Source organism: Callithrix jacchus, chromosome 12 (assembly GCF_049354715.1).
Source record: "Callithrix jacchus isolate 240 chromosome 12, calJac240_pri, whole genome shotgun sequence".
NCBI classification, from domain to species: domain Eukaryota; kingdom Metazoa; phylum Chordata; class Mammalia; order Primates; family Cebidae; genus Callithrix; species Callithrix jacchus.
Window position 1 is genome coordinate 45,241,386 of NC_133513.1, and position 25,993 is coordinate 45,267,378.

Genomic DNA, 25,993 nt, shown 5'->3' on the forward strand with positions numbered 1-25,993 from the left:
GTGAGTTTAACCCCCAAATCAAAAGATGTCCTTTAATCCCATTATAACCCCAAACTATTTTGTTGATGTTTTCTTCCATTTCTGGGTCTGTGCTCACCAATATTCAGACCTATATTCTGAACACCATCACCTTTATCTTCCTTCAGAATCCTGCCCTTTGAGGCAACCAATATCTCTGACAATTGTTAAGGCTATTTGGAGTGTAATCTTGGACAATAATAAAAATAGCGACTGTGCATTGAGCACTCATTGTGTGCTAGGCACTCTGGGAATCGCTTGTACTATATCATGTTTTATAATCTGTGTAACAGCTGTAGAATGTAGTTATTATCACTCCACTCTATAGCCAAAGGGGCTGGGATCATATCGGTAGTAAGACACAGAGTCTACTGTGGCCTAAGCATGCTGTTACTGGAAGGAAAAGAATCAAAGGTCTATGCCCTTCTATCCAGAAGAGCCCTTTTACCCCTAGAAGGCCAGTCCTGATATTCAGAGAACAGCTCCTTAGCCCAGGAAAGAGTACTCTTTCCCAGACTGCAGGCTCCTGTCTCTCCCTCAATACCATCCTTGTCTTACATATAATAGTCTAGCAGCCATCTCTTTTTAGGTAACTTGAACATGGTACCTAATTTGCTCCTGGGTTCTATGTAGTGAAGCCAATTTCTTATTTTTTGAGCCAGGTTGCTTTTTTTCTTAATCATAGACTAGGGGTACTGTGTGTTCCACGAACAATCATCTTCCTGACATGTTATTCTGAAGCTTGACTTCATTCACCGTGACACATGCTGGTTATGAAATACGCAACGGAATAGAGTTGTAATGAAGTGAGGCTGGGGAGAGATTCAATTGGAATCTGAACTAATGCCAGCTAAGAGACCCTACCTCCACTTATTATTATTATTATGTTTAATACACAATCATTCATGCTCCGAGGAAAGGGAAACAATCAGAAGCCCGGTAGGGGAGCCATAAAAGAAATGTTTTAAACCTTGAATAAAAACATGTTTGTTCAGACCTCGAGCCACTCTTTTTTTTATTCAAAATGAATGCAGCGAACTCTTTAACACCTAGAGATGTTGAGAGGCATACAAGTGGAGCTTGAGTCGCAGGGAGGATGCTGGGGCTCACCTCTCCCCTCTTCCCAGCCTGGTCCAGCCACTGAGGGAAGATGTTCTGGACTTCAAGGAGGTAGTTGGTGTGTCAGTCCAACACACTTACCACCTGGTTAATTGAATTGAAAGAGGGCTCTTCTCTCTCTCCCAGGTACTTGGAAATACTCTGATTTGCCATGAAGGAAATTTGCAAAATTCATCTATGGAACTAAGGATATTAGCCACACACATGAGGACCTCAAAAATCAGATGTTACCCCAACTAAAGAAGGCAGAAATCGACCTTGACATCAAAGCTAAACATAACTGAAAGTTAAGCTTTTACTGTTGAGATATTATTATATTGGAGACAAATTGTGTGGACAAGAAGACATCTGTCAGCCTGGAAGACAGATCAGGGGAAATCATAAGCAATGACGTGTTGCTGTTTCTCAGCATTGCCGACTTCATGGAGAGATGGGGGCTAGCCCATGAGCTGTCTTTGGCCACTAGAGAGATTGCCTCTCCTGTGGGTAAGCGACACAGAAGCAGACTTAAACAGAGATCACTCCATAGTTCTTTTCCATCCACATCTGAGAGGTGGCTATATCAATCAGAGTCCCAGGAGTGCATAGCACTCGGTGTTATGAAGTGAGTGTTTACAAAGGTGAGGGCAGGGTTTGAGGAAATCACAGGTGATGATTAATATTCCCTTCCCTGTAAGGATTCAAGGGGCAAGGAAGAGCAGCATCCACCAGATGGAAAGAGGAGTGTGGAGAGACACAGCTTGGAGAAACTGTAATCTTCCAACTGGAAACCTAGTTGATTGCATACAACCTGGCATGGAGGGAATGAAAGAAATAACTTCCCTGACCATATCCTTTTTCCTCTCTTTGACCACTTGCTGGTGTTCTCCTTTGTACAACCCCAGACAGAAGTCAGTGGGAAAGAGAGCATTTTGACCAACTCCCTATAGATCATTATCTTGGGGCAGACAGGCCGAAGAGGAAATTTAGAGAGACAATTGTAAGGTAACTAGTCAAGAGCCATGGCAGAGAAGTCACAGGGCACATGCTTTAAAGTTAACCCAAGCCTACATTGCAGTGTTGGCCCTGCCATTTGAGCCTCTAGACCATAAGTGAGTTATTCCTGTAAGCATCCTTTATTCCATCAGTGAGTGACACCAGTATCATCCAACTTGAGGGTCTGCTATGAGGACTGCAGGTTGTGTTAGACATCTCGTATACCCTGTCTCACATCCTCTCAGATTACTTTTTTGTTCTGCTTATTGATGCAGCAGCTTGCTGCACAGCTTCAAAGCACCTTGGCTCAGCTGCACCAAGCATCTCCTGCATCCTGTCCAGATCTTCTGTGCCCCTCACTGTGGGATGCCTACAGGAGTCCAATCAGCCATTTTGGCACATCACACACCAGAAGCTAAAATGAGTTAACACCCCTGGAGTAACATATGATCAATGATAGACAGAAATGAGGAAATTAACATGTCAGTGTGTGTCACAGGCAGACATTTGACAAGTGTCTAGTCAGAGTCTCCAGTGGGAATGATACCCAGTTTTCTACTACAGAAACCAACCCAATAACACATCCTCGGCGTGTCTTCCTTCTTTATTTTATTTTTTCCAGCCCCCTCACTCCTACCTTGTGGGGTCACATACCAAAATAAACTGCATACAAGCGATGGTCTCAAGCCCTGCTTTTAGGGAAACCCACCTTGAGATTAAGATAAATGTTTGTGATGCAGCTAGAGACTATTAACCTAGCCAATTAACACAGAAACACAAAAACAGATTACATGTTCTCTTATAAGTGGGAGCTACACATTGGTACTCATGGACATAAAGATCCCAACAACAGATACTGGGAAATATTAGAGGGTGAAGGGAGAGGAGGCAAAGACATAAAAATTGTCTATTGTATACTGTGCTCACTATCTGGGTAATAGTATCTGTACCCCAAACCTTAGCATCAAACAATATACTCACGTAAAAACCTGCGCATGTGCCCCATGAATCTAAAATAAAATAAAAGTTGACGTTATTTTTTAAAAGATAAATGTTATATTCAGCACATAGTAGACACTCCATAAATAGTGGTTCTTTGGATTATTTTGATGATTCTTAATTGCTCATAGGCTCCTATGATATTTGGTAGGGAGGGAAGGATCTAGGTGGAAGGAGTCAATATTCATCACAACACAAAGTAATTGGGCACCTGGTTTACATGTTAGTGTTTGATGAGATTGGTTATTGTAAGTCTCAAGACTAATCTACAGAAGCCCAGACATTGTTCTGAGGACTCAGCTGAGCTGTAGGAGGCCCACGAGGTCCATCTCCTCCTAAGGCCTGGTTAAGCTGCTAGTCTTCCATAACCTAACATCACAGCCAGTGCTTCTATTTGTCTAATTCTAAGAGAAGACCCCTGTCTCTGGAGGAAACAAAACCCCCATTCCAGAGAGTTTCCCCGGCCAACCCCACAGTTCTGGAAGTCCCTCAGTCTCCTCAGTTGCCAGGGTCACCGGGGGTTAGCTTTCTCTGCGTGAGCCAGCAGTACAAAGTCAGAGCCATTCTCAGAGTGATGCATGGCTTCACAGAGCTTCCGTCAACTTTATGACTGCTTTCAGGGCGGTGCTGCCTTTAAGAAAGCCTGAATCTGTCATCTAATCATGACAAGGGTCAGAACACAAACTTTTACTGAGGGTCTCCTGTGTGCCAAGCACTACACAATAGTGTACTTTGCATGATTTATTTTATTTAAGTCCTACAACAACCCTCTGTGGTAAGAAGTACCGTTCCCATTTCACAGAACAAACAGTGAAGCTCAGAGAAGTCATATAACGTGCCCTCATAACTAAGTGGCAGATGTGGGATATGAGCACAACTCCATGCGACTCTGAAAGCAGTATCTCTTCTCCTGTTGAGAGTGAAAACCGCCATACAAATAGCCCATGTTGTGTCAATCAAGTAATAAAGGATGCTTTGGGAAAAATACAAAGGGAAAAATCAATAAATAACCAAAGGTTTTATTTACCTGACTTGAGGATGCTCGATCCTCTTCTTTGTTTACTTCTATGAAGAAAAGCAGACAGAGCAGTTCAAACAGCAGAAAGGCTAGGAAAAATGAGCTCCCAGCCTTTAGTGTCATGTGCAATGTTATGTGGAGAAGTCAGTTCCCAAGTCTCCCTTGACCTGTAGGCTAGTGTAGGAACCTAACTGTCAGAAGGGGACGTACACCCACACCCTCTTAATGCCGCCCAGACCCGGATTTCCACCCAGCAAGGGCTGGTGAATTGCTCTAATGACAGATGCCCTTCAGACCTCTTTCTGTTCATTAGTGGGAGGCTTAGTGTGGTACTATTAAAGGGTCACGCAATTGCCGTTTTCACTGGCAATGCACACCGTAGCCCATATTTGTCCGTTCTCATTTTATCTCATAAATCACAGCAAGTACCATGATTTGGAAGCAGTGTATAGCATAAACTAAATGTTTATGTGCCATCAGTTTGTTCATAAAACCTTCACTAATTACTAATGAGGCCAATAAATTTGATACTGGGATGCTTTGCACAGTAACCGCTACCAAGCGCCCCCCCCACAAAAAAATTATATATTTTCCAGTGCACAACTTCCAGAAAAGTGTGATGTAGCCAGAAATGTCCATTAACAGCCGGCCACTCTGCAGACTTTCCACCCCAGCTTTGTGAACTGTGGGATGGAGAGGCCACAACAAGATGTTTAAGTGGTGCGACGGGGATTCATGATTCCACTGGGTTTCAATGCTGTGAGCTTTGGGCCCCACCCATGTGAAAACAAAATTTGTATTCTTAAAGAAGGGCATTCTGTAGGGCTTTGGTGTGACTTTGACAGTCAAAAAGCAATGTAGAAAAAAAAAGCTTTAGAAATTTTGGTTTTCTACAAATAATAAAGCATGGTTCCATGGGCTCTTCTGAGAGTAGCTGACTTTAAATACCTCATGATTTTATAATTCAGAATAGTTTAACAGTCGTCATTCTCAAATATCTCTTTTTTTCTTGGCACTCTACAAAGATATTACTTCATGGTTACTGAGACTGAAAGCTTATGGACACTCATTTTCGATCGTATTGTCTCAGAATCTCCATTTGAATCCTCCTTCATACTTTCGCATCGTGACTTTACCTGATGTTAATTGCTGCCACAAGAAGGAGCAATAGAGATCTGTTAGTACATTTAGTAAAGTTTTTGTTGAAGACAGTGCAAGTCCACCATTTAATACCTTCACCTACAACATGACATTATTGACTGTATTTCTCTTTTTAACTTGGACACTATCATTTAGAAATGAGTATCCACCTCATCAGTCAAATATCTGAGATTCTTCAGTACTTCCGGATTCTAATGCTTCTGACTCCATCCCCCACCCAAGGACTTTAACATTGTGTCCAGATTTAAATTTCCCCTGGCTCTGGTATTTATTTCCTTACAGTAAGTCAATTTTATTTTATATACATTTGAAAACCATCTCTTACGCTTTGGGGCATTAAGTAAATAAATATTTTCTAATGAATATTTATTTTGTTATTCCCTTGTAACTATGGCTGATTGAATCAGTTTCCAACTAACTTCTATGTTCCTTTCAACACTTCAAATAACTTAACATCGAGGACTTGAAATTAGACTCTGTTTTATGTTGGAAAGCAAAACCACACCTGAGTAGGTTAAGGAACTTGAAGAAAATCAATAAACTTGGAGATTGTTCCATTATTAAGCTTCCATTTAAAGTTCCAATTTCACCACAGGGAATGTGAGAAAGGCAAGGAGGTTTAGGTGTTCTGATTCCCAGCAAAAGAGTCTCTTTGCTATATTTCTTTCTTGTGTGTGTGTGCCACTGTCAGTTTTAGAGGATTACATAAAATTTTGGAGTGACTGATGCCTGTCATTTTGAGATAGCTTTTGCAAGCTCAGCCTTTCTAATTTGAGTTTTCTTAAGCGTGATTGGCAGCTTAAAGTGGAGTTCTACCAACTAGGACTCTCTAGGAGTCACCCAACTTTCCAAATATTTCTCATGACTAATGGGATTATGCCTGATGTGTGCAAATAAAAATGATTCAACAGAAGATGCTACTGCATATCTTCTGACCAGCATCCCTGGGTTTCCAGTAATGCTGTATTGAACAGCAGGATATAGGAGCCACAGGTGCATATGGCTGATGAAATTCATATTCATACCAGTTTTGAAGAAAACTCCACATAGAAAGGTATGACATGTGTGTCTCCATATAGAAAGCTAGGGAATGTGTGTCTTTGGGTTTTGCAGTGGAAAGAGAAGCAGGCTAGTAATTAAGATTTAGTATCTCCCTGTCCCCCAACATGCTGCAAAAAAAGAAGTCAAATGTACTCAGCCATGCACAGTTGGAAAGATATACCATGCTCTTAGATAGAAGGAATCAATATCACAAAGATCTTCCTTAAGTTGATTTATAAAATCAATAAATTAGCAATGCAAATTCTTTCATATTATTTCCTATAGCTATAAAACTTAATTTTAACATACATTTGTAAGAATAAGTAAGCAAGAATAGCCACAAAAATCCTGGAAGAGTGAGGGCTAGTGGGGATGTGGTGGATAGTCCTTTCAGATAATAAAGTTATACACAAGTTATACACAAGGAAAAAAAACCTCAGTTGACAATCTTGGTTGATTCTGTGTAACCAAATCAAATTTTGATATCTGACAATTAAAGGGAAGCTGTCAAACGTTATTCTGTCTTTCCTGTACAAGATGTATTTCCTTTTTCTTTGACTGCTATTTTTAATTTTTGATTATTTGTTTGTTTTTTTTTTTTGAGATGGAGTTTCGCTAGTGTTACCCAGGCTGGAGTGCAATGGCGCGATCTTGGCTCACCTCAACCTCCGCCTTCTGGGTTCAGGCAATTCTCCTGCCTCAGCCTCCTGAGTAGCTGGGATTACAGGCACGCGCCACCATGCCCAGCTAATTTTTTGTATTTTTAGTAGAGACGGGGTTTCACCATGTTGACCGGGATGGTCTCGATCTCTTGACCTCGTGATCCACCCGCTTCGGCCTCCCAAAGTGCTGGGATTACAGGCATGAGCCACAGCGCCCAGCCTGATTATTTGTTTTAATCATAATCAAATAAGGTCCATATATTCCACGTGCTTCATATGTCTCTTAAGTCTCTTTTAGTTAATTGGTTGTCAAATGTTTTCTGGAAAGGCCCAGATAATACATATCTCAGTCCTTAGGGGCCATATGATCTCGGCTGCAAAGTATAATATGTGAAGTGATTCAAACCATTGAATTAGTTGTGCTTTTATAGACCAGTGGGAACTTCTTCAAGGTGGTTTTCATTCTTTTGGTGAGCCCTCAATGGGTTTTAAGACATTCTTTGCTTCAGGTATTAAAAAAATGTCCAGCACACCTTATACCTTTTTGCTCTAGACCTGAAATCAAGAACCTTTCTTCTTTTTAGTGGAAAGTATTAGAGACTACAATCTGAGCACTGGGATGTTCATTACAATTTATTTTATCTTTATTTCTGTTTTTTTCTGTGAGCAAAGATAGGAAATATTATTTAAAGTTAAAATCATCATGGGTTCGAATATAAGAATACAAGGATTTTAGTGACCCGTGTTTATTTTGCATCCATTCAAATTATTTCTTTTAAAATCATCAAAAATACTTTGTATTATATCACCATGGAGGTTATGACACCAACTCAATATAAAGTTATACTTATTTGATTTATTCAACTTTTATTTAAAAAAATGTTTATGTAGTTTTGTTTACTAATTCTATGAACATTTTACAGAATTCCAGTCAAAGTTATAAACCTAAGAAATGGAATTTTTCTCTTTGATGCCTGCCTTTCTGTTTCTTCATGCTATTTACAGGTAACCATTATGTTTTTGTTGTTGTTTTGGTTTATCCTTTTTTTTTTTTTTTAAAAAAAAGCAGGTAGTCGTAGATCTATATCACAACCTCTTCTTAGATGAATGGTGATATCTTAGAAATACTTTTCCACATTGCCTTTTTACTCAGTAATATATCCTGGAGATTATTCCACAGCAGTACATGAAATATCTTCACATCCTCTTTAGAGACGCATGGTTTTTCATTGTGTGGGTGGACCACAGTTTATTCAACCACTCTTCTCTTAAAAGGTATTTAGGTGATTTTCAATTTTGTTGATCAGATATCTCTATTCATCTCTACTTTGTTAATCAGCTATCTCTACTTTACAAGATAATTTATGTAGTTGTCTTACAGTTTTGCCAATGTACCATCTAGATAGAGTCTTAGAAGTTGGACTGCCAATTGAAAGAGTAGAAGTGCATAAAAATTTGCTAAAGATCACCAACTTACCTTTCACATTGGTTTTTACCTTTGGTATTCCCACCAATGATTTCTAAGAACACCTTTTTATAGACTTCTTAAGAGTATGTTGTCAAGCTTTTTGGAATGTTGGTAATGTGATTATGAAGAGTTATCTGTATAGTTTTAATTATCATATCTCATGATGAGTGAGGCTGAAGATCTTTTCATATGTTTAAGAAACATTTATTTTCTCTGAACTTGCTCTTAGGGTCTCATATGAGGTTTTACCTTGGTCTTTTTTTCTATTTTTAGAAAGTTTTGATATATTAGGCATAATTAAGGATAGTAACCCTTAGCAATATATAAGTTGCAACCTTCTGTGTCATTTATTATCTCTTTTGGAATTCCTTGTGGTTATTTTTGCCCTGTAGTTTGCTTTCATTTTAGTGTTGTCAAATATATAAATCCCTTTTCTTAATGAATTTGAATTTTGTGTCATAGTTAAGAAAATTTTTTCAGTCCTAGATTATGAAGAATTCACCCATGTTTTTTTTTCCTAGTCTGTATAAGATTCATTCAAGTTTTTAACATTTAAATACTTGACTCATTTGGAATATATCTTAGATTCCAATATAAAGAATAGATTCAATCTTACTTATGTACTGATCCAACAAAACTTACTCACTAATCATTTTTCCCCATTGATTTCAGATACTGCCTATATTGTGCACTATATTTTCATATGAAATCACATCTATTTTTGGATTTTTTTATTTTCTATTGATTTTTTTTGTTCGTTCATTAACACTTCACTGTCTTAATTATAAAGGTTTTATAATTAACTTTATTTCCGGATAAGAAAACAGTTGATGAGGGAAAAGTTTTCTTTAGAGATATGTTACATCTAGTAAATGAAGAAGGAATAACCAAGTTTAAAGGCACTATTTTGCAAAGCCCTGATGACACAATGGATCTAGGAAATGGTCATCAATAGCTCCTAGCATCATAAAATGAGAATCAACTTCATATTATGTACCTGGTGACAGAAATACACATCACTTCCTTGAAACTAGTCTTGCGAAAAAAAAAAAAAAAAAACCTGGTTTGATCATGGCCCTAATCTCTTACAAATTAACAGGAAATACAGACAACAGAGGAATGTGGAATCTGCAAAATTGAGAATATAGAAAATGCTATAAAATAAATGATATGATTTCTTCCAAAAATAAACTGCATAGGGGAAATAAGAGAACAAAAGCACCTATAGATTAAAACAGGGGTATGCAAGCTATGGTCAATAGGTCAAATCCGGCCACCATGTTGTTTTTGTAAATAAAGTTTTTTTGAAACATAGCCACATCCATTCATTTATGCATTGTCTATGGCTATTTTTGTATTATAGCGACAGAGTTGAGTAGTTGCAGCCGAGATCATATGGCCCCTAAGGACTGAGATATGTATTATCTGGGCCTTTCCAGAAAACATTTGACAACCAATTAACTAAAAGAGACTTAAGAGACATATGAAGCACGTGGAATATATGGACCTTATTTGATTATGATTAAAACAAATAATCAGGCTGGGCACTGTGGCTCACGCCTGTAATCCCAGCACTTTGGGAGGCCGAAGCGGGTGGATCACCAGGTCAAGAGATCGAGACCATCCTGGTCAACATGGTGAAACCCCATCTCTACTAAAAATACAAAAAATTAGCTGGGCATGGTGGCGCATGCCTGTAATCCCAGCTACTCAGGAGGCTGAGGCAGGAGAATTGCCTGAACCCAGAAGGCGGAGGTTGAGGTGAGCCAAGATCGCGCCATTGCACTCCAGCCTGGGTAACACTAGCGAAACTCCATCTCAAAAAAAAACAAACAAATAATCAAAAATTAAAAATAAAGCAGTCAAAGAAAAAGTTTCAGGAAAAATTGTTAGAACACCATCAAGGGAATGAAAATAGTAAAAAACAGAGGGAAATAATAGACAATGAGATTAAAAGACAGGGAGTACGTGGTCACAGTGTGTATTAGTTCATTCTCGTGCTTTTATAAGAAGAAATATCCAAGACCGGATAATTTATAAAGGAAAGAGGTTGACTTGACTCATAGTTTCGCATGACTGGCAAGGCCTCAGGAAAATTACAATCATGGCAGAAGGGAAAGCAAGTATGTCCCTTATCACAAGGCAGCAGGAGAGAAATGCCGAGCAAAAGGGGAAAAGCCTCTTATAAAACCATCGGATCTTGTGAGAATTCAATCACTATCAGGAGAATAGCGTGAGGGTAACCACTCCTGTGATTAAATTACCTCCCACCAGGTACCTCCCACAACATGTGGGGATTATGGGAACTACAATTCAAAATGAGCTCGGGTGGGGACACAGCCAAACCATGTTACAGTGTGACTGTGCCAGGAAGTCAGCAGGAGACAGATCTAAAATATCTCAGTAGATTAGTGACTAGACACCATGCGTCACCTTAGTGTGAGCACTGTCAGTGGAGCAATAGAACTCAAAGTGTGCAAATACTACATGGACGACTACCACATTGGAAAAGAAGAAATACAGACTGCTCCTGTCAGGGTTTCAGCAGCTGAGAAGGAGAGGGATCATCTACAGCTGGAATGAGAAACCCACCTAAGACTAAGAGGGACTTGAAGCAAATGAATATTACATCAGTAAACTGATTTTACAGCGCCTATTACAGACCCTGAAGCAGGAGAATGCTGCCTACTTTGGTTGTGCCAAAGTCACAACCAATCAAAACACACACATACAAACACTTTTGAATTTCAATCTTTTCAATCACTTTGGGTATCAAAAATAGGCCCTGTCAAAGTATGTGAAGGAGACAAGGGAGCCAGTAGCTAGCACAGACACTAGTACATAGAAGGTTGGTAAATCTGAATTGGAAGGCTAAGTGATGTAATTTAGATATTTGTCTCCAATAAATCTCATGTTGAAATTCGATCCCCAATGTTGGAGGTGGGGCCTGGTGGAAGGTATTTGGGACATGGTAGCAGATCCCTCATAAATGGCTTGGTGCTGTCTCTTGCAGTAATGAATGAGTTTTTGCTCTATTGGTATCCATAGGATCTGATGGTTAAAAAAGAGCTTGGAATCCAGGCAGTGGCTCATGCCTGTAATCCCAACACTTTGAGAGGCTGCGGTGGGCAGATCACAAGGTCAGGAGTTCAAGACCAATCTGGCCAACATAATGAAACCCCGTCTCCACTAAAAATACAAAAAATTGTCTGGGTGTGATGGTGGGCACCTTTAATCCCAGATACCCGGAAGGCTGAGGCAGGAGAATCTCATAAACCCAGGAGGTGGAGGTTGCAGGGAGCCAAGATCATGCCTTTGCACTCCAGCTTGGGTGACAGTGTGAGACTCCATCTCAAAAACAAACAAACACACAAACAGAAGAAGAGCCTGGCATCTTTCTCACCTCTCTCTCACCATGTGATGCCTGCTCCCCTTCCTCTGCCACCATGAGTAGAAGCTTCCTGACACCCTCACCAGAAGCTGGTGTTGGTGCAACACTTCTTGTACAGCCTACAGAACTAAAAGTCACATAAACCTCTTTGCTTTATAAATTGCCCAGCCTCAGCTGTCTCTTTATAGAAATGTAAACAAATGAAGATACCAAGAAACCACATACTTCTACACATATAAGAGAGTAAACAACCTATTTGACACAATTTGGACAAAGACTTCATACAGTGAGAGTCCTCTAAGTTAAAACTTCTGAATTTCAAAATCACAGAGGTGGGCCATCTTCGAGCTTTTTTTTATCCCCTCCAGGGACATCTGATCTTCTCTTTAGACCTCACTAGTAGAGACCTCTCTTTGCATCCCAGCCTTCTTCCTCTACTATCCAGGCCAAACTGCAGCCCAGTACAGTCCCAGAACACCTTCTACCCTACAAAGCTAAAACAGAAAGCAATTTGCAAATGAATGGCTCTGCTTTGATGATTTGGGATCCCTCTCAACATTGCCTTTGATGGGCTTCTTTCTGTCAGCAGCTACAATATCACCTTCTCTAATTAACTCGGATGTTTCCTTTGAGCTTCTCTTTCCTGAGAAGGAAAATCATGTTTAATTCAAAAGGGCTGTCATTGTTTTGATGAATGGAAAGCAGCTATAAGCCACAGGTTTGGAGAGAAGTAATAAAATCAAAATGATTACATCCCTTTAACATGGCTCCATTCCAGAGTCCTTCCTATAGGTAGTTCTCTGAATAAGGAGTAGAAGTATTGGGGTAGGAGGCATAGGTGGGAAGGAAAATGTTAATAAAAGTAGCAGCTTCTGGACCAAGGTTTGGCCTGGAGGTACAGGGCCTCACTAATAAAACAAGTGATTTTCCTTTGTAGTATGGTACCTCTGGAGCAAAGTTGTGACCCAACACTAGATTCAAATCCACACTCTTGCCACATATCTGCACACAAGCGCTTAACCTCACTGTTTCTTTGTCTCAATGAATTCTTTTGGGAATATATAGATAAATAACCTACTTGGTGTAAAGTACTTGACACCAGATAGACACACGATAAATATTATCTCACTGCTCTCTGACTGAGTACCTTTACCCAAGCAAGCCCTGCTGGACCTTCCTTTTCATACACATGGCATGCCAATTCATTGAAGTGTCACATCCAATACAAACCAAATTCATACCTTAGTCATCAGTATTTCCAATTTTAACCAGGCATAAAGGGAGTAGGAGTATACATAATCACAAAATCAGATTACAAGGCATCATCTACATTTGGCTTAACAGACTGTATGAAAAGAACCTTTTCTTAGCCCAGAATTCCTTGACTCATCTTTTGGGTAAGAATTGTAGTCTATTGGAATAATCTGAATAGACTAACTGCCCAAAAGAGATATGCCAAACTCCCACTGAAGTAGCCACCGATGGCTCTGGGAATGTTTGACCATTATCCTATGAAATTAGAAATTTCTTCACCTTGGAGGGTTACTGTTCAAGATGTGAGTAGCAAAATCAAATTTTACTCTCATTCACCAGGCCAAAAGTGTCATCACAGAATTTCTGACAGGACTGGAGACATGAGTAGACTTTCTAGATCAGATTACTGCCAGCATTTCCTTAGGCCTGGAATCCAGACCAGTGTAAAGGGTTTGGCAGACACACCAGAGGCACAGTATGTTTGGTCCCCTGGGGGGAGGGTGCTTTTGCTCTGCAGAATAAATATGTCATTAGAAATATATTATGACATGAAAACTTCAAAATGACCCTTTAAAAAACATCTCTTCCTCCAGTATCTAGTTTTCAATTTGAAACCAAGACCACTACTTCTTGTAATGATCTGCCAGTTGTCCAATCCCTGCAAATTTGTATTTTTTACATTAGAAATTATTTGTCCACTTCCTTCACCAGAAGATTTGACCATACAGCAGGTTCCTAGAGCCACCTGGCTCCCAGAACTCTGCTATAGGGGAGCGGTGTGGTGTCTCGCTATTACTCCCACTCTAACCTTGCTGTTGCTGACACCAAAACCTAGATTCAGATGTGATTTTACAGAACAGAATGAAATTACACCACTCCCTCTCTGTTTCTAATGAGCTGGGATCAGCCTCAGTTCTATGAAGAATAAGTCAGTTCTCTTGCTTTCTGTTCTTAAAGAATCACCCATTGTTGATTTGCTAAATTGTTTAATTTTTAAATTCAATTAACACTCGGCCTCATTTAGCATATTTTTTTAGAGGTACCCAATGAAGCATGGTTTTTTCTGTATATGATTTCCTGAGACACTTTGAGGTTAGTAATAACCTGGGGACACAAATTAGGAAGTAGACTCAACTCTAGTTAACTTTCACTGTATATTCTTTTGTTTAACCTGCAGTCACATAAGTATGAACTCAAGCTGCTCAAAAAGCCACTGTGCAAAGCAGCATATCACTGTTTCACTGTGGAACAAAAGTTCCTCAGAGGACACTGAGCCTATTTTCCTCCATTTCTCCCATGGCTGTGTGATGATTCCTACTATTATCTAGCTAGCTTAGGTCCAGGTCAGCTATTCCGCAAACACGTTCGTTTTATGATTTCTCCGTTTTTTTAGTCACTAATTTTGCTTCATCTTTAAGTCCACTGAGGTGTGTCTTCAAGTATTTTTTCATGAAAATATACATATGTTTTAGATTTTTTGAAACCTTTCATATCTAAAAATATCTTTTGGCTATGTTCACATTGACAGAAAATTTGCTTTGATTTGAAATTCTTGGATTAAAAAAAAAAAATTCTTCCCTCAATCCTCTGCAGACACTGTTCTATTGTATTCTAAATTTCATTGATGTGAAATAGTGCTTTTTGCCAGGGGCTTTCAGACCTTTAACCACAGATTGAAGACTGCTCTGTCGGCTTCCCTGCTTTTGAGGTTTTGAGACTCAGACTGGCTTTCTTGCTCCTCAGCTTGCAGAGAGCCTATTGTTGGACTTTACCTTGTGATCATGTAAGTCAGTACTTCTTAATCAACTCCCCTTTATACACATCTATTCTATTAGTTCTATGCCTCTAAAGAACCCTAACTAATAAAGGTATATGCATTGTTTTTTAGACACAATTCTATTGCACACTTAATAGACTATAGTGTTGTAAAAAACATCATATATATGCACTGAGAAGCCAAAAATATTGTGTGACTCACTTTATTGTGATATTCACTTTATTGGAAAAAGAATTCTGCAATGTCTTTAAGATATGCCTGTACAGTGAAACATAATTCTTCCTTAACAAAGGAATGAAATTTTGACACATTCAAAGTGGATGAACTTTGGGAACATTATGCTAAGTGGTATAAACCAGTCACAGAAAGACAAAATACTGTGTTATTCCAATTATATATGAGGTATCCAGAATTGAGTGGTCAAACTCATGGGAACAGGGTAGAATAGTGACTGCTAGAGACTGAAGGGACAGGGAAACAGGGCTAAATGGGCACATAGTTTCAGTTTTGCAAATGAAAAAGTTCTGGAGATGTGTTACACAACCGCGTGAATGTGCTTCATATTATTGAACCACACCTTTAAAAATAAAGTAGTGAATTTTATGTTATGTATACTTTAACCCTCCACACAAAAAATAATCATTTTAAGATAAAATAAAATTCTGACACAGGCTATTACATGGATGAACCTTGAAGACATTACGCTATGTGGAGTAAGCCAAACAGAAAAAATAGCTATTGCATGATTCCACTTACATGAGGTCTGTAGATTAGACAAAGTCATAGAGACGGAACATAGAATGGTGTTTTCTCGGGGCTGAAGAAGGGGAGGATGGGGAGTTATCATTTAATGGAGTTGGGGAAGAAGAAAAAGTTTTGGAGATGGATGGCAGTGATGATGGCTCAACAGTATGAATGTACTTAATGCCACAGAACTGGACACTTGAAAATGGTTAAGATGGTACCTTTAATGCTATGTATATTTTGCCACAATAAGAAAAGAAGAAATGAATAAAAGAAATAGAATATATTGCCAGCATTTAATAATCAACATATTTAAAGTAAACGAAAGTAGACTATCTGAAAAGAGTGTGCCCATATTCAAAGACAGTGACAACTGGACTGAAGAGTGGCTACCAGACTTGGGCAGGAATCAGGATTTTTTTTAGCATCTTCATTTCTGTTCCTCTCTGCCATACTTGACCCAATATATTGCCTGCCTAGCCCCTGGAGTCAGCTGAGTGTATGGCACTGATACAGAAACATGTAAGTAGGAGGCAATAACTTTTGACTGTTTGACCACGTGGAGTCAGCCTCCTTGCTGGCAGTTGACAGTGACAGCTCAGATGTTTTCAAATTTAGTCAAAACCAGTGTGCGAGTGAAAAAGCAGGGCAGTGAAGGCACTATAAAGAGTCTTCTTACCTTTTATTAAATAGTCACATCCTGAGGCCAAACTGGGATAGTTTTTCAAAATAGTTTTCTTTGCTTTGTGGTTAGTGGCAATTCTCACCAGATTGTGTCTTGCTGTTACAAGTTATTGTCATCCTGTGTATATGGCTGTGAGTTTTGTGTCTGCAATTGACATTTTAAATGTGTTTTTTTCTTGCATATTTCAATTCACTTTTACTATAAATTGAGTACATCTGGATATTATTTCTGTCACCCAAATAAGTTCTATGACTTCTAGTTTTATGTCATAGATAATGTTTATAACATTCTTTTAGACCTTTATTTAACATTACGATAGTCTTCTGAACAGGATGGGAGAGGGGGAAGAGCCCAGGAGCAATTTCTCAGAGGCCTCCCCCAACATTGCCATTTAATGAAATAAAGCCTTGAATATCATTGGATCACCAGTTATGATGCAACTAACCACTGTCTGAGCCTGTTCTTATTTCTCCAAAGTGTCCACAAGAACCATATGGTCATATTTGTCCACTGTAATTTTCTGCTTTCCTAGTGTAGCATTGCTATCAAAGTCAGAGCTTTTAAAAACACAGTAACTTAGCAGCATTCCTGTGGCACCCATGATGTGATGGGTAAGTGTGGACATCAGGAGCAGGTGTGTGGGGCTGTGGCTGATGGAGGAAGTGTACAGAGTTCAGACTCAAGAGTTAAGAGAAGCCAGGTGGAGGGTTTAGCCAGGGAATGGAGATTTTATTATTTTATTTTGTGTTTCGGAGGCTAGAAATATATCTTGGTGGTAATAAAGGAAAGCTTTTAGAAGTTTCTTTAAAGTTTTTTTCAGTGGTTAAAAACTCGGCAATTTTGAATCTATAAGAAACTATGAATAATGCTTTCAGCCAGAACATTAAAGCTGCCTCTGGATGGGATTAGCATTTATTAAATAACAGCATCCTATGAATCTTACCACCAAATACCCAGCCTTATTAGATGCAGCCATCTACTCAAGAAAGAAAAACCAGAATCCCCTCATGCAGGCCTGTTTTCATTCCCTCTGCTGTCAGGCAGCCCCGATAGTTCCACAGACCTGGCAAACATGCAAACAGCCAGAAAATAAACAGAACCTTTGCTCCCCATCCTGGAAGAATTGCACAGAGAGAGAAGTAGAGCTCAAGGGAGTTTCTCAGCTGAGAAAGCAGCTGACATCTCATTCTATGAGTGTTAGAAACCCAGGCACCCACCGCACTAGAGTTGTCCCCAGACCTGGAAGCTGAAAGTTCCTGTTCAGATTAGGACCTTATGTCAAATGGCAAATTAGAGACGTAGCTGAAAAGCAGAGAGTCACAGCCCTAAATGAACGTTTTCATGGCAGAGAGCTGCCCAGGCCTCTGATGGGCCAAATGGGAACATCTTGAGTGAGGCAGTAGTGGACTCTGACCCGTGGTTCCTACAAGGGGGAATGATTAGAAAAGAAACAAACACGTGAGTCTCTCCCACATACACATGTACTGAGTGTGTGTGTGTGTGTGTTTTCAAACCAGACTATGGAATTAGTTCTGAAAACACACTAGTGGCTGTTTCCATCAGCCCAATTCTGGAAGAATAAGATGACATGCCCAGATTAGAATAATTCAGAGTGCTTTACAAAGGGACTGTTTACCAGTATGTTGGTAGAGTGTACAGGAACCACAAGGGGAAGCATAGTATAATACCTTAAGAAAGTGGAGTTACCGATTTTTGGCTGAAGAAGCAAGAGGAAGGAGCAGTTATAGAAACTGAGGGGCAGAAAAGATGCCCTGCAGAGGATCTAGTATCACAGCTGAGACCTGTAGATGAAGGATGTGGCCCCTCTGGCCATCCTGCAGGGAGAGAGCTGAGGAATGCATGCCCTTCTCCTGCCTCTGCCAATGCTCCACATCAGCCCCTACCAGAGGATAAGGGGCTGGTGGTTTGACTCATACGGTCTTTCTGGTCAAGAGCAAAGTGGACAAGGGCAAAGAAGAGATGCTGGGAGCAAAGAGAAGATACCACAGAACTTTTCCTCTCTAGGGAATATTGTGAAACCCCCAAATTCAAGGCAGGTCTTAATTAATTAAGAAAGTTTGGCCCTGCATGGTGGCTTATGCCTATAATACATGTATTTTGGGAGGTTGAGGTGGGCAGATCGTCTGAGGTCAGGAGTTCAATACCAGCCTGATCAACATGGAGAAACCTTGTCTCTACTAAAAATCCAAAATTAGCCGGACGTGGTGGTGCATGCCTGTAAGCCCAGCTACTCGGGAGGCTGAGGCAGAAGAATTGCTAGAACCCAGGAGGCGGAAGTTTCAGTGAGTCAAGATCACGCTATTGCACTCCAGCCCAGGCAACAAGAGCAAAACTCAGTTTAAAAATAAGAATAAATTTTAAAAATTTTTAAAAAGGAAGAAAGAAAATTTATTTTGCCAAAGTTGAGGATAGACATGCCTGTGACACAGCCTGAGCAGGTCCTGTCGACATGTGCCCAAGGTGGTCAGAACACAGCTTGGTTTTATATATTTTAGGGAGACATGAGACATTAATCAACATATTGTAAAATGAACATTGGTTCAGTCCAGAAAGGCAGGACAACTTCAAGCAAAAGTGGGACAACTCAGGGAGGGTCCTTCCAGGTCACAGGTAGGTGAGAGACAAATGGTTGCATTTTTTTGAATTTCTGATTAGCCTTTTTGACTGTCAGATATGCATTTATCTCAGTGAGCAGAGAGATGACTTTGAATAGAATGGGAGGCAGGTTTGCCCTAAGCAGTTCCCAGACTGAATTTTCTTTTTAGCATAGTGATTTTGGGGACCCGAGATATTTTTCTTTCACCATACAAAGGGAAGCAAAAAGGGTGGGGGATAGTACTGAGAGCTTACTCCTAAATTATAAATATCCTGAGATTAATTTTACATAACTTCTAGCAATTTCATTTCTATTTTGTGCCACACACTTTTAGACACTTTACACATTTTATTTCTTTTAATCTTTACAAACATCCTGTGATATAAATATTAGTATTGGCACATTACAAATGAGGAAAATGAAACTCAGAGATGCCAGGAAAACAAGTAGGAAAAGTTGCATGTAAGCCTGAAGCTACTGGACTCCAGGGTCTGTTGACTACTTTTTCCAGTGCTGGTCCATCACAGGCCACCACTGGGAAAGAAAAGAACCAAAGTGGCTATTAGCAGTGTGGTCTGTGTGGCCTCTTTTAATCGAATGAAGGCCATGAACTCTCTACCCAGATGCAGGAAAGTGACCTGGCTCCAGTGAGCTAGTTTTCATCCGCAATTCTGGTTGGTGAGAGTGGCTGGCAGTTCATAGTTGTAAATGGTTGAGTAGCTGGGAAACCGGTGGTGATGTTCTTGGATGGACCACTTGCAGAGCCAACCTTTCTAATCTACTTTCTAGGCATAAGAGAGTTTCATGATGCCTTCGTTTTTAGGAAATGGAACATGTTGCCATGTCATGTGTTATATTAGGTTTAGCCTAAGGTTGCCTTCTTACGTATTTTAAGTTCGACCTGTAGGTTTCTCCGTATATAGTAAACTGTAACCAAACTGGTTGTGTAGATGGACTGTAACCTATGTCTGTACCAATCACTGAATTTTAACCAAAGGTGGCCAACTGTTTAAACCGTGGTCACATAAGGCAAACAAACACTGAGCTGTAACCAATGCAGATGTTTTTGTACCTTACTTTGTTTTTACTATATGTCACTTTCCTTTTTCTGTCTATAAATTTCCTCTGACTATGCACCAGCACCGAGTTGCTCTGAACCTACTTTGGTTTGAGGGGTTGCCCAATTCACTAATCATTCGTTGCTCAATTGAACTTCTGCTAAATTTAATTGGTCTGTTTTTCTTTTAATATATGAGATCCCCCTCACATATTGGTCTCCTTTTTTTTTTTTTTTAGATGGAGCTTCGCTGTTGTTACCCAGACTGGAGTGCAATGGCACGATCCCGGCTCACTGCAACCTCCGCCTTCTGGGTTCAAGCAATTCTCCTGCCTCAGCCTCCCGAGCAGCTGGGACCACAGGCACGCACCACCATGCCTAGCTAATTTTTGCATCTTTAGTAGAGACGGGGTTTCATCCTTTTGACCAGGATGGCCTCGATCTCCTGACCTTGCGATCCACCCGCCTTGGCCTCCCAAAGTGCTGGGACTACAGGCATAAGCCACCGTGCCCGGCCATGGTCTACTTTTTACTGAGTTTACCCTGAACAATGAGCATGGAAATGATTGAAAGCTGGACTGCTCTCATGAGCCTTGCTAATTCAACAAATATTTATTGAACATCACTATGTGCTAGACACTGTCATAGATCTTGGAAATGCAGTGGTTTAAAAACAGAAAAGTTCACTTCCCACCCAGATGTTAGAGTCTAGCTATGAAATATGTGAAAAAAAAAATTCAGATAGAAGTATTAATAGACATTAAGCAGCATGAAATGATAGGCTGAAACTGGAAGGCAACATGGCTACTTTACTCAGATAAGGAAAGATCTCTGCGAAAAAGTTGTGTTTTAACTCAGATCTGGGACAGGTGTGGTGGCTCACGCCTGTAATCCCAGCATGTTGGTAGGCCTAGGTGGGCAGATCACCTGAGGTCAGGAGTTTGAGACTAGTCTAGCCAACATGGTGAAACCTCATATCTAATAAAAATACAAAAATTAGCTAGGCGTGGTGGTGCATGCCTGTAATCCCAGCTATTTGGGAGGCTGAGGCAAGAGAATCTCTTGAACCAGGGAGGCAGCGGTTGCAGTGCACCGAGATCATGCCATTGCACTCCAACCTGGGCAACAAGTGCAAAACTCCATCTCAAAAAAATTAAAAATAAATAAACTCAGATATGCAGGATGGTCAGAGCCAGCCATGCATGGTACTGACAGGGCATCCTGGCCAGTGGCACCAGAAAGCAGTGGGCCAGAAGGGGAACTATGTAAGATGATCATGGAGGTGTAGGGTCTAGGTTGTGTGGTGCTCCAGATGCCTTTTTTGTTTTGTTAATGGAAATCCTTGAAGATTTTAAGTGGGGAAACACATGATATAATTGACATTTTCGAAACGTTCACTTATACTTCTATGTGAGAAATGGGATGAAGAAAGAGAAACCAAACAAGGGAGAGCCTTTAAAAAGCCATCTTTGTGGTCTATGTGAAAAGCAATTTGTATCACAGCCATGGCCAAGCATATTGGGTGAAAATGAGGGATCTGAGGATATTTTGGAGGTAAAACCTCAAGAATTTTGATTGGGTTGGATGGGGTAACATAAAGGAAGAAAGCAAGAATTACATTTAGGTGTTGTGCTTGAAAAACTGTGTGAATAGTGGTGATATTAACTGAAAAGAGGAAAACAGGTTTGAAACTGCAAGAATTCCATTTTGTGAATACTGAGTTTGCAATTGCTTTTTGGGCATCCAAATCGAGTTGTCAAGTCATGTAGATGGTTTACTAGTCTGGAGTGCAAATGAAAGCTGGAGAAACACATTTGGGAGCTGTTTCATTTTATATGATATAGAAAGCATGAGACTGAATGAGATTCCATAAAGAGAAAGGATAGACAGGGGAAAAAATGGACCCACAGCTAAGTTCCGAGGTTCTCCAGTGCTTGAAGCCTAAAGACAGGGAAAGCATGATTGTCATTAAGCTACATTCTCACAGTTTCAAATCCTCCACTTTGTGATGCTGGAGCCAAAACCCTAGAAATAAAATGTCTTCTTGGCTAGCTATTTCCTTTTAGGTTCTGCCAATAGGAGGCATAAGAAGAAAACTATAAAGGTAGAGAAAAGAGAAGGACCCTCTACTGAAATACCTAGTGGGGTGACTGTGTTCCATGACTGATAGGGAGCCAGCAAAGTGCCCTGAAATGATAGGGAAATAGAAAAAACAAGTGCATGTGACTTATAAGCCAAAATAAGTTGGATATCTTAATTTACCTTACTCCAGGAATCATTTTGTTATCTATATGTATCTCATAATATCATGTTGTATACTGTAAATACGCACAATAACATTTATTTAGAAAAGGAAACATCAGGCCGGGCGTGGTGGCTCATGCCTGTAATCCCAGCACTTTGGGAAGCTGAGGCGGGCAGATCACAAGGTCAGGAGATTGAGAGCATCCTGGCTAAAACGGAGAAACCCCATTTCTACTAAAAATACAAAAGTTAGCCAGGTGTGGTGGCACACACCTATAGTGTCAGCTACTCAGGAGGCTGAGTCAGAAGAATTGCTGGAACCTGGGAGGCAGAGGTTGTAGTGAGCTGATATCACACCACTGTACTCCAGCCTGGGTGACAGAGAAAGACTCTGTTTACAACAAAAAAACAAAACAAAACAAAAACAACAACAGAAAAAGGGAAATGTCTCCAAAAATTGAATTAATGTGATTAGGAGGAGAATTTTGCCTCAGAGGTCAGAAAATAATGGGAAAATAAGCAATTTATTGACTAGTGTTGAAGACCTTGACTCTAGATATTCAGTGGATTTGTTTTCTAGGTTAGGGTGGAACATTACACTCCGACTCATACTAGCTGCCTTAAACATTGGCTTAACATGTTTTGCTTTAGCTTTGGAGCAGCTTTTTAAAACAAAACAAAACCTAGAAATGTAATTGACTGAGTCATTTATTTTAATACTTTATTCAAATGTTTTATTTTTAAATAATTTCACACATGGAAGAGATAAAACATAGCAATTAGATACCCATGAACTCACCACCTGATTTAAGAAATAGAACTTTTTTATATGAAAATCTGCAATTATGTACCTACAAGTGACTACATTCTCTAATTCCTAACTTTTGTATTTACCACGCCTTTGTTTTTCTGCATAGTTTTAATACATGTGCATACACCTAATATTTTGCTTACTCTTATTTGTTTTGTTTTTAATTTACAAAAGTTATATTGTTCCACATGGGTTTTTCTGAAGCCTCTTTTTTCTGGAGATACATGTACGTAATATATTTATTTTTTGCTGTCGTATTATAATATTTCTCTGTATAATCATAATATTATGTTTTCATTTTCCTCTGAAGTGATCTTCATTTACAATTTCCTGGTATTACAAATAATACAGCTGGCTCCTCTTGCATGTGCACAAGCTGCTCCCATGTTGTAAGGAATGCTCAGGGCATAGGGAAAGGCTAATCTCCAGTTTCACTAGATAATGCCAAATTTTTTTCCAAAATGGTTTTACCAAATCAACCTTCCTTTCACAGTGTGTAAACATTAGCATTGCTCCTCATTTTTACCAGTTATTTGCATCATTTGATATTAACTTTTGCCATTCAGGAAGATATAAGTTATATTGTATTTAATATGTATTTCCTAGATACTACTGATTTTTTGTATATTTTTATTGGCTATTTGAATTTCCTTTCCTGTAATCTATTCATATCTTTTGTTCATTATTTCACCTTCTGGAATTCTTTGTCTGAATTTTATTGAGTTTGGGGAGTTCTTTGATACTAATATATTGTTAGTTAAACCTATGAAAAATAATTTCTCCTACTTTATAACATATCTTTTCTTCCTCTTTATGGTCTTCTTAATTTTATTGCAATCAAGTTAATCACATTTACAGTTTGTGTCTTTATTTTAAAAATTTTCTCTAACTCAAATTCGTAATATTCTCCTATTTTTTACTAGAAGTTTTTTAAACAATTCCTGTCTGGCTAAAGTGTTTAATTCCCTAGAATTGATTATTGTAAACTGTATAATTAATGAATCTGATTGTATTTGTCATATACATAGTCAATACAATTGTTTTAAGTAGCTATCTTTTTTTTTTAATTGCATTTTAGGTTTTCGGGTACATGTGCAGAACATGCAAGATAGTTGCATAGGTACACACGTGGCAGTGTGATTTGCTGCCTTCCTCCCCTTCACCCACATCTGGCATTTCTCCCCATGCTATCCCTCCCCAGCTCCTCCCACCTGCTGTCCCTCGCCTATTCCTCCAAATAGACCCCAGTGTGTAGTGCTCCCCTCCCTGTGTCCATGTGTTCTCATTGTTAGATTTAGATTCAGGGGTTACACGTGCAGGTTCGTCACAGGGTATATTTTGTGATGCTGAGGTTTGTGTTTTTATTGATCCTGTCAAACAAATAGTGAACATACTGTACCCTTACACAAAAGCTTTGCCCCCCTCCCTCCCTGTACCCTCTATTAGTCCCAAGTGTCGGTTTTTCCCGTTCTTTATGTCCATGGGTGCCCAATGTTTGCTTCCCACTTTTAAGTGAGAACATGAAATATTTGGTTTTCTGGGTTTTTATTTGCTTAGAATCGTGGCCCCCAGCTGCATTCATGTTGCTTCAAGGGCATAATTTTGTCTTTTTTTTATGGCTATGTAGTACTCCATGGTGTATATGTACTTCATTTTCTTTAACCAGTTTACTGTCCATGGCCACCTAGGTTGATTGCATGTCTTTGATGTTGTGAATAGAGCTGAACTGAACATAGGAATGCTTGTGTCCTTTTGGTAGAATAATTTATTTTCCTTTGGGTATCCAGTAACAAAATTACTGAGTCACATGGTAGTTCTATTTTTAATTTTTGAGAAATCTCAAATTACTTTTTCCTCAGAGGCTGAACTAATTTACATTCTCAACAACAGTATATGAGCGTTCTCTTTTCTCTACAGCCTCACTAGTATCTGTTATTTTTTGATATTTTTAAATACGGGCCATTCTGCCTGGTGTGAAGTGGTAGCTCATTGTGCTTATGATTTGCATTTCTCTGCTGATTAGTGATTACAAGCATGTTTTCTTATGTTTGTTTGTTGCTTGTCTTTTGAGAAGTATCCGTGTATGTCTTTTTCCACCTTTTAATGCATTTATTTGGAATATCTATTGTTGATTTGCTTAAGTTTCTTTTAGATTCTGGATATTAGTCCCTTGTTTGATGCATAATTTGCAAATATTATCTCCCATTCTATAGGTTTTCCATTTATTCCACTAATAGTTTTTTTTTTGCTGGGCAGAAGCACTTTAATTTAATTAGGTCCTACTTGTCCATTTTGTTTTTGTTCCATTTTTTTGAGGACTTAGTCAGAAATTCTATCTTAGGCCAGTGTTTAGAAGAATATTTTCTAGGATTACTTCTAGGATTCTTATAGTTTGAGCATTTAATTCTGTAATCCATCTTAAGTTAATTTTTACATATGGTGACAGAGAGGGGTTCAGTCTTATTCATATGGCTAGCCAGTTTTCTCAGCACCATGTATTGAATAGGGAAGTCTTTCCCCATTGCTTATTTTTGTCAGCTTTGTGAAAGATCAGTTGGTTGTAGGTGTGAGGCTTTGTGTCTGGGTTCTCCATTCTGTTCTGTTGTTCACTGTTCTATTGTTCTTGCACCGTGATCATGCTTTCTTTGTTTCTGTAGCCTCCTAGTATAGTTTGAAGTCAGTTAGTACGATACCTCTGGTTCTGTTCTTTTTGCTTGGGATTGCTTTGGCTATTCAAGCTCATTTTTTGTTTTATATGAATTTTAGAATTTTTTTACTAATTCTGAGAAAACTTATGTTGGTAATTTGATAGGAATTGTGTTGAATCTGTAGATTACTTTGGGCAATATGGACATTATAACTGTATTGACTCTTGCAATTCGTGAGCATGAAAGGTTTTTCCATTTGTTTGTGTCACTTCCGATTCCTTTCAGCAGTGTTTCGTAGTTCTCC

At 39.3% G+C, this 25,993-nt stretch overlaps 1 long non-coding RNA gene across 6 annotated transcripts in view; it reads right to left on the bottom strand.

Annotated features, from left to right (window-relative positions):
- LOC128929284 (uncharacterized) overlaps nucleotides 1-25,993 on the bottom strand; it is a 272,915-nt gene that overhangs the window by 58,962 nt on the left and 187,960 nt on the right. For all 6 annotated transcript variants that reach the window (XR_013524384.1, XR_013524382.1, XR_013524379.1 and 3 more), the window contains 2 exons: nucleotides 4,139-4,176; nucleotides 3,094-3,122 (listed from right to left, as the gene is read on the bottom strand). This is a non-coding gene — a long non-coding RNA (uncharacterized LOC128929284). The remainder of the gene's footprint in view (nucleotides 1-3,093; nucleotides 3,123-4,138; nucleotides 4,177-25,993) is intronic.